The sequence below is a fragment of the Lygodium microphyllum genome, chromosome 22 (genome assembly GCF_053477565.2).
Source record: "Lygodium microphyllum isolate KBCC chromosome 22, Lygodium_microphyllum_v1.1.10, whole genome shotgun sequence".
Classification (NCBI taxonomy): domain Eukaryota; kingdom Viridiplantae; phylum Streptophyta; class Polypodiopsida; order Schizaeales; family Lygodiaceae; genus Lygodium; species Lygodium microphyllum.
In genome coordinates, this window is record NC_141156.1 from 28,545,725 (window position 1) to 28,556,019 (window position 10,295).

Genomic DNA, 10,295 nt, shown 5'->3' on the forward strand with positions numbered 1-10,295 from the left:
GCTTTAGTTATATGACTGTCTAACTCAAATTGAAGTTTCCCTACAGTTTTGGTTGAGACGATTTCCTTTCCATAGCTAATTCTACTATCATTTTCCTTGTCCCCCTAGATTCTAGATGTAATCTTTTGACTATCTTGGGTGCAAGAAAGGAATGCATGCTACCACAATCAATTAAGATGATAAATGATGTACCCTTCTAAGTAGTTGGAGATTGAATTAATGAACATTAGTGGTCTGCTTTTTTCCTTTCCACGGCAACATGCATGGATCCTCTTTCCATTTCTTCACCTAATGTGCATTCCTCAAGCTGTCCAATCATGGTATTTACCCAAGCACCAGCTATTCTTCCACGTCCACAGCTTGGGTTGTTGTTGCCATTCCCTCGACCTTTTCCACCAAGCTGGTTTGGGCTAGTATTTTGAGGACAATCAAAACAATTTGCCCTTAGTTGTCCAATTCTTTCGCACTGGTAGTAGCAATGCCTAATTCCTATCCCATTTGGTCCTTAGGTGATTGCATTAGCTCTACCATTCCCTTTGGCATTGGCCATGTCGACACCACAGTTTGGGTAGCACTTCCCATAGTTATTTATTGGATGGTTCCCTTGGCCATTTTGAGTGATTTCCTTGGCCATAGGTTTTTCTCACATAATAGCATCTTCGAGAGTCATTGGTCTCATTTATTCAAGGCTAGTGTCCAAAGGTGGATTTAGTCTTTGGTAGAACCTTGCAATCTGTTGAGACGTTGTCATTGGGGGTGCATATTTGCGCAGACTCACAAACTTAGAATACTATCCTTCCAAGGTTAGGGCTTAATTGTCGTAAGTTGTAGAATTCATTCATCTTGATTGATTCAAAAGATGAGGGAAGATAAGGTCCGTTTACAACTTCTTTGTTCTCCTCCCAAGTTTGGGAAGCTTTTGTTACCCCTTTATCTCAGCAAAATTTTTTCCACCAAAGTTTAGCTTCGCCAGTAAGACGAATATGAGCAATCATGGACTGTTGCATCAGTAGTTTCAATGGCTAGGAAATAGTCGTCCAAAGACTCAATCCATGCTTTTGCATCTTACTCTACCTTGGGTCCTTCACCGCTAAACCTAGGTGTTGGTGTCTGCTTGAGAAGAAACTTCTTCTCTTGGAGTTCCTTGTATGTTTCATCAATTCGCATTAGTTGGCGATTTTGATTGTCTCCTTAACTTCTTGTTACGAAACGAAGTGGTTTGGCCTTCATCTCTAGGAATCGATAAGATTTTGGGAGATTGGGATACTCCGGAAGCTCTCTTTTTTTTTACTTTACACTCCCAGGACTTTGATAAACCATGATGTGGTATTTGATGAGTTAGCATCATGATATGGTTCTAAGCAAGTAACAATTCATGATGATACTTCAAAGACTACATATGTTGAAAATGGGGTGCATGACACTACTATTGCTAGGGGATCTACACATGATGTTTCTGCTAGTGTAAGTCCTTGGACAGGACGATTACGTAGTCATGGTTCTTATTTCACTTACATGAATATGTTAGTGAGGGGGAGATTGGAAATGGATAAAGGAAAAGAGAAGGAATTTGATGATGTAGTAGGTCCGTTGACATTGAGATGTGATTCCACTGATAGCTTGGATAGTGAATTTGGAATACTTATAGTCATTACACTTGGTGTTAAGCAGAGGTATGTATTGCCTCATGAGAGAGAGGAATCACATAGTACACCACCACTACTATGAAGATCACAGAGAGAGAGAAAACCTATTGGCATATTTACTTATAGTAGATACTAAGCTAAACACTATGCATACATGACAAAGGTAATGAGTTACAAAGAATCCACATCATTTGCAGAAGTAGTCAAAGATGAGAACTGGTGTAAAGAAATTGATGAAGAGTATGATGCTTTACTGTGAAAAATGAAACTTGGAATTTAGTCAAGTGGCATGAAGACAAGATGTCTATCGGATGCAAGTGGATCTACAAAGTCAACTACTCACTTGAAAGATACAAGACTATGTTAGTTGTGAGAGTTATAGTATGGGTTGGACTATGAAGAGACAAATCGCAAAGATGAAAATTGTATGGACAATTATTACATTGGTTGTATCCAAAGGTTGTAACTTACATCATATGGACATAGAGAATGTATTTTTGAATGGTGATTTGATGGAAGAAGTCTACTTGGATCAGTGGAAAGATATGTACATCCTGAATATCCATCTTGTGTTTGCAAATTGAAGAAAGCATTATATGGATTGAAACAAGCACCACAAGCATGGAATGAAAAAATTAGCTCGTACTTACAGAGACTTGGCTTTCAAATAGGTAAAGCTTACCATAGCTCGTTTACTAAGAAGACAGACAAAGGATATGTGGTTTTGGTGGTTTATGTAGATGACTTGGTCATTATAGGTGATGATGATCAGTTAGTTCATGCAGAGGCCAAGGAAACCTCATTTAGATGCTATGAGAAGTATTATGAGGTATGTGAAGGCTATACTATATTATGGAGTGTTTTATAAGTATGGTAAACCTATTGAGCTTACAAGTTATAGTGATGCAGATAGGGCTGGATGTGTGTATGTTTTAAAATTATTACTCTATTTGTAAGTTATAAGTTTAAACTTCTTTAGTAACAATTAGATTATTGTTCTTAGTATATTAATTTATTTATTTTTAATATAGATTATTTTAGAATATGAGACTTAAGATATGATTTTATTGAAATAAGCTTTCTTTATGGAATACCTTGCTATTTTCTTAATGTGGTTAAGTTTATAAGGCTTCTATAGCTTTCTTTACAAAAGCAACAGGATCGTGCGCAAAACAGGAGAAGATGGTGAAAACTGAGTTTTTTCGTTGCTCGCTCATCAGGAATCGGAATTTAGATCTTCAATAGTTATTTTGGGGGTTTTGGCACGCTTCGAACGCGATGGTGATGTCAAAATGTCAAGATTCAGAGCATACAATTTTTTGCAGCAAACACAGCATGTTACAGAATACCTCTTGACTCTTAAAACTCTGTATTTCAATTGATATTTGTACTTTCTTTGTAATTATATGTAAGATATGAATGCAAATATCCATGTAAAACTATAATAGATGGAAAACCATGGCTTTTGCCATGGGGGAGGTTGGGCCCAATCGTGCGCTTTTCTCTTGTCTTTCTCAATCTATTAAGTTATTTAAATCCTCTTATGTATTATAATGTTATTTGTATTTAATTGTTGAGATGTTTGATTTGCTAGATTTTCCACGTGATTTTGCTTCATAACATTGGTATTAGAGCTTGGCTACGCTCCGAATTTTCAATTGTATGATATCAGTGTATAAAGGCGAATACCGTGGAACAATTGCAATCTACAAGACAAATCACTACAAATAAATATAGCTATATTTCTCGTGTTTTGGATGGTGTTATATTCACAATTGATTGACTCGAATTGATCCAATTTGCTCTTCTTTGAATTTGGATTATAGCATGGACTTGGCTATGCAAACATGATGTTATAACCAAAAAGCTTTTGAAGTTTATTTCATAGTAAATCATAGCTTTGTTTTATTTTATAAAAGTTTCAAGTTTAAGAATATTAAGTCTTTATTTATGTAACAAGATATATAGAAGAGGCACTTGAAAGTCATCTAGCTATTGCATATGCTTCACCATAAAAATCCTCTCGAACAACTATTTTTCAGGTAATGTAACTTTTTACTGGTTCATATTTTGAGGATGAAACATAAACATAAGTTTTAGCCCTCAAAAATATCTACAATTGTTACTAGACACATATTTTACAAATTTTGAATATTTAGCAAGTTATTTGAGTCCTAAAGTAACCCTAAATGCAAATTTCACAGCAGTATGCAGAAAACTGTGTAGTAGCCAACTTTAAACCCTATTTTTTATGACCTTACATTCAAATTTGGTAATCCGTCATAGGTACATGAATTGTAGACCTTTTTGTTGTCTACAACTCTCTAGTTATCATCATAACCTGATTCTATCTACAAAGAAAGTTATTTATCTTGAAAGTAGGTCTCATAGTTAACCCAGACTTAGTGGAATTTGTAAATATACAGACATCTAATTTCCTAGTAGGATAGCTTTTAATCCATTTGGAATTTGAGTATACTCCCAAAAGAAAAAAGTTTAGCTTGTACAAAGATTCAAAACTTATATTAGACATGGTTTTGTCTAAATATGCATATATTAAAAGATAATCATATCTAAATATGCCATAAAACTGAAATATTACTATTTTTTTACCAAGAGACTAGTATTTTATCCAACTTTAGGCTTATCTTTAATATGTTTCTTTTTAAATTTTAGTATTAGTCATAAGTAAATATTTTGTAAAAGTCCTTATAAGCTCCTACTCTCTAGTTATAGACTAACTTGATTCACAAGAAGATATAGGTGTTTTTAAAATTCAAAGTAAGCCTTCAATATGATTCTCACTTTAATTTTTGACAATTATAGTATGCCTTTAATGCTGTTATCTTTTGATTTGATAAACATTGAGGCTAACAAATTTTTCTTAAAAGTACTTTGGAAAATTCTTTAACTTCCTAATTCTGTTGCGAATTCACACTTTCTAGTAAAGATAGAGAGCTCCAATCAAGGTAAGATAGGTAAGTCTTTTACTCTATTTTTTTTCTAGAATTCTTAGTTAAATTTTTACCTACTATTAGACTTGAATAACAATTTTATTTGGTATTGTTGATGCTTTGAGTATGAGACCTAGCATTCATAATATTTATGTCTTATCTTTTGACTCTCTTACTCCCATGAAAGACATCTATAGTACTAACACTAGTTTTTAATCTTATTAGAATCAATTGTTTGCTAATAATTAGACTTTGATTGATTCATTGTCTTATACTAGATACTTGGTTCAATTGAAGATATTTGCTAATAATTAGACTTTGATTGATTCATTGTCCTATACTAGATACTTGGTTCAATTAAAGACGTGTAACGGATGACTGCCCGCGCCCTTAGTGCTTACCCCTCACTGCTCGCTCCACGTTGAGCTAATAGTAATTGAGAACAGTTGCTATCCCACCTCAGGGGTATGATACCAGGAGGCAAATTCCACAAGGGATTTTATGAGGTTTTTTGGTGGATTCTGTAAAACTAGAGGCATATTCCACTGTGGATTTCGTGAGGTTTTTTGGTGGATTCCATAAAACTATATGTATTTGTCGGGGCTCGTACACAATGTGGATTCCTTGTGCGAGAGGTTGACGGGGACGCCTGTCCTTTTCGGGCATCAAATTAATGTAATGTGCACGTGGGTGATTCCACAAGGGGTGATTCGACAAAAAAACATATTTAAATAAATTGACGTTTATGAGTTTAGAGTGTACTCGTATTAAATTAAGATTAGAATAGAGTTCCAACCTATTTAATTATTTTATAGCTAAAGACTACTAGGTATTCACTTTTGTGGGTTTTATCTTATTATTTTCTAACAATTGTGAATCCTTAAGTTAATGTGTAGAGCAAGTAGCGATGGATTTGGATAGCACTGGGCGTTAGCGTAAGTCCAAGCGTAAATTTCATAATTATAATTAGTTATCTTAAGTATAATATATAATATTATGTATTTATATGATATTGTATTATTAAAATGATTACTCTATTTGTAAGTTATAAGTGACATGGTGTTTCTAAGGGTAAGGCCCCAAACAAGAGCTCATTATCCTTGGGCAAATACAAAAAGCTTAGTGCAAGGTACTGTGGACCATATGAAGTAATCAAAGTAATGGGAAGACAAGCCTACAAGCTTAAATTGCCACCCCATCTCAAGATTCATAATGTACTTTATGTAAGCCTACTGAGACCTTATGTACCAAATCCCGATCATGTGCTTAATGATGAACAAATAGTTATGCATGCCCAAGGAATTCTGGAAATGCAACCCAAGAAGATTCTAGATAAAGGAAGAAACCTCTAAGAAGCTCAATCCTAAGAGAACACCTAGTACAATGGAAGGATTATCCTAAAGAGGATGCTACTTGGGTCGATGAGGTAACCCTTTTAAAATAATACCCCAAGTTTCTCTCAAGATGATGACATATTGATTTGTCTAAGGAGGAAAGAATGTAATGTCCCCATTACTAAGTTTATTTTAATGTAATTGTTATTATTAATGAGGTATTATATGCCAGTTCATGAAAGGAACACTTAGGAGACCCTCTCAAGACTAGCTTACTAAGACTATGTTTTTAGTGTAGAACAACAAAAAGAACTAACCTAGTGGATAGTCACTTGGCAGTCAAGTGCACTTGGGTGATGACACTGCCGGGATGGGTGACCTCCCGGGAAGATTTTCCTATAAGCTAGGGGGAGCTTCTCATGCATAGACAATGGCACCAATGAAGCCTTCATAGCCTGTTTCTAAGTATGCCAAGGTCTATGCCTTGGTCTGCCTCTCGCACTACAAAAATGGAGCCCTTCCCTGACGTCATCAATGACGTCGTAAAAAATGCTAAAAGAAAGTATTCCCTCTTTATCATCGATGACATAATAAAAAACGCTGAAAAACAAACATCCTCCTTTTACCCCCCCTCCTTGGTTGATGTGCGGTGCTCGCCCATATATTCGTTAAATTGATATCCTCGCACTACGAAAATGGAGCCCCTCCCTAACGTCATCAATGATGTCGTTAAGAACACTAAAAGAAAACGTTCCCTCTTTATCATCGATGACATCATCAAAAATGCTAAAAAGAAAACGTCCTCTTTTTATCCCTCTCCCCCCGGTTACTATATAAATAGGGGTAGAGTGTCACATTAGGAACACTCACAGACACAAAAATGACCCGTGTAGAAGCCTCTTTGTTGATTGATGCAATGAAGCTCTACTACAACCTCTCTCTCTCTCTCTCTCTCTCTCTCTCTCTCTCTCTCTCTCTCTCTCTCTCTCTCTCTCTCTCTCTCTCTCTCTCTCTCTCTCTCTCTCTCTCTCTCTCTCTCTCTCTCTCTCTCTCTCCACACCTATGCACGAGTGCTGCTCGAATCCATCAGCTTCTTCCATGGCTCCTAAGAGATGTCAAGATTTTGAGCGAGGTCACGCTAAGAGAGCTCCCCAATGCGAAGAAGTGGCTGTTGTTGAGGGAACTCAACATGATATTAAAGCGCAAGCGGAGGTTAACCCCCAACCCATTCAAACCGAAGAACCAGTTGTCCCACAAAAAATCGAGGATGCGGCCATAAACCGTAATCACGATGGATGGCCGAATGGAGATAATTAGGTTTAGTACATAAAATAAGGATGAATTTTTAAGCTAATAATTTTTACAATTTCCTAATGAGGGATAAACTAGTCTATTACATAGATTGTGATAAATTAAAACATACTTAAATTTACAAAAACATGTTAGTATTATCAATTGTTTTTTAGAAAGGAATGTGGAAATTGATGGAGGAGATAGATTCCATGCATCGCATTGATAACTGTGTTAAAATGTCTTATGGTTATGACTGCTTTTGGATTTGTGAATGATGAGTTATAGCCCTTATGATTCCGGGATTGCACAGTCAGATAAGTTGTGGATTGTGGTGGTTTGAGACATTGGGATCCCCAACCCAATGCTCCCTAACACTCTACGGAGTGTGGAAAAACTCACCTGCATAGGTGGGGGTCCTATGCTCCTGTGGGAGGTAGGTTTTTTTTTGTTTTTTGATTACTCGAGCACCTAAGAGGGCAAAGGGCTGAGTGGTAAGTACCCATGTTATGTAGGATGGCTCCGGAGGCTCAGGGAAGCTTAGAGGGGCTCTGAGCTAGTAAATTCCTTGCTGACCGCAGATGGAGTGCGATCACATATAGCCCAATCTCGAGGGATTGGAAGGCCCTATCCTAGGCTAGATAGTGTCTTTTTGCAAAAAGACGATTTTGTACCACTCTATGGAGTGATGGTGAATAAGTATATGATTTCCAATTTTTTTGTTCTGTGCTAAAGATTGAGTTTAATGAACCCAGTTTAACGGAGTAATAAAAGGAAGTTGATTTTATATGTCCAAACAGTGTGATAGTATGCTTTGCTAATTAGAAAACTAAGCAAATCTATCGAGGAAAGTGAGAGGCTTCGATCATGATGATTGGATGTCTATGGCTGGGTGGACCCGATAAGTTAGGTAACTTTCCAACACTAGATAGAGTTGATTAAATAGTGACCCTCCCAATACCGGTAGGATTAGTTACAAGATTTAACACCGTTTTAGGGGGACTAGAGCTAATATTTTACCTTATGGGTAGGGGGATTGAGTCACACTCTCCCTTGTCTCTCACTCTCTTTGAACCAAGTGTAGTGTTAACCTCACTCATGTCTTTGATTGATTACAAAGTGGTCTTTCTTAAGTGGGTGTTAGATTGCTATTATGGGTGACTTGTCCACGCTTCCCCTATGAAGTAGAACTGAGATTCCCATGTTCAATTAAGTCCAATGTTTCCCATGGGGAGATAGGATGGAGATGTGCATGGATATGAATTTCAATTGACAACTAAAAGGACTCCTCTAGGTCTGTTGGAGGAGGTACCTCACACTCATCAGGATATTTCCATTCATCTTCTTGTGTCTTACAGTTCATAATTTTAATTACTGTGGCATCTAAAATACACAGCAAGATCCAATGCTGGACTTTGCAAGCTCTTTCCAACTAAGCACAATGTGCTCTCTTTTTTTGAAGCTGGGTTCAACACCTGTATAACAAGGTCTCAATACTCTTTTCCAATCAAGAAAATTTCCATGTCGAATTTCCATATTGCATAGTTATTATTGTCCAGTTTCTCACCCATTATTCATCTAATATTGTTAGATCTATCTGCATTTGTCATGTTTACAACTCTATGTATCTGTTGCAATATTCAAACAGATAGTACTTGACTCCCTACAAACCAAGTTAATCTTTCACTGATCAAGATGCTTGTATAGCATCCAAGTACCACATGTACATCTATTGGTATCCTACAACCAATTCAATCTAGCTCATCTAAACATGTTGTAGACATCATTTCATAAATGAGAATCCCAAAAACTTTCAATCAAGTAGTATAAGTGTGCCACACCTCAAACATGACAGTTTTAGTCCAAGATTTTACAATGGTAAAATCTCTACATTAACCAAGTTATTTCAGCTCACAAACATGTCAAACATCTCCAAGTATATGCCATAACATCTGGGGGTAGTAACGTTGCATGTAGATAGCATTGACAACACAATGGACATGTAGGTATGCCTCAACATCCAGTCATGATTGACAGACACAAGTTTCTGATAACTAGCAGTGTAAACTCCACACAAATCAAAGTATTCTTAGCTCAGGACACCTTCAAATCATAGTAGACATGTGCCAACGCATCTGGGAGGCAATACATAGCCATAGAAGCACCACTACCTCCCGTCTTCAAGTAACGATGTTAGATATGCTTCTCACAGGTTGTAAACAACCACCACTCTATTACAACCATTAATAAAATTATCTATATCTGAGAATTTAATGCTTAGTACATCCCATAACTCATCCACAACTCATATGACAAGATCAAAGCATTTGCATGTACCAATCAAGCTTCAATATGCTTCAAGTTTTTAAGTGTAATCCGTCAAATTTTTAGGATAGATTTCAGCCTGTGAAAGCACTTTAGAATTGAGATTCAAGTCCTCATATCAGTGCCCCAAGTATACATGAATGGTGTAACATTAGCTGACAACTATTTCAATGATGTTGGATATGCCAATGCCAAGCATTAATTGATTAGGCTAAAATCCTCTGATCATGGTAGCCATAAAACAAATGTAAATTTTTAGCTCCACGATGATTTTTGGAGACCATGTGGCTGTTGCTAATGACCCTCTAATGAGCACTCACAAACGTTGTATGCCTTATTAATGATGAGCTCCAAGTGGCCCTAAATAATGCCAAGTATGTCAGCCACATTGTTCATGACAACCACTTGCTGATACTGCCCATTTAATATCCAAGAAAATAGGCACATCCTCTTTAACAAATCATGCTGATATGTTGATGAAGATGTTGGTATTTTTGAGCTCATTCACAGGCTCTAGTGAAGGCCAATGATCCCTCCTTACAAGCCTCAATAAGCTCTATCAAATGTAGGCTTTAAAAACACTAATACATACCATTCCAAGTGCAGGCTATGGTTGTCAATGAGCCTCTACATGGTTCCTTCTTCAAGTTGTAGGTCAATGTCACTCTTCAACCTCTACTCCTTTAAGGCCAAGCTCCTGTGCATGGCAAATCTAAGCTCTCTTGCTCTAATACCATGTTGGCAAT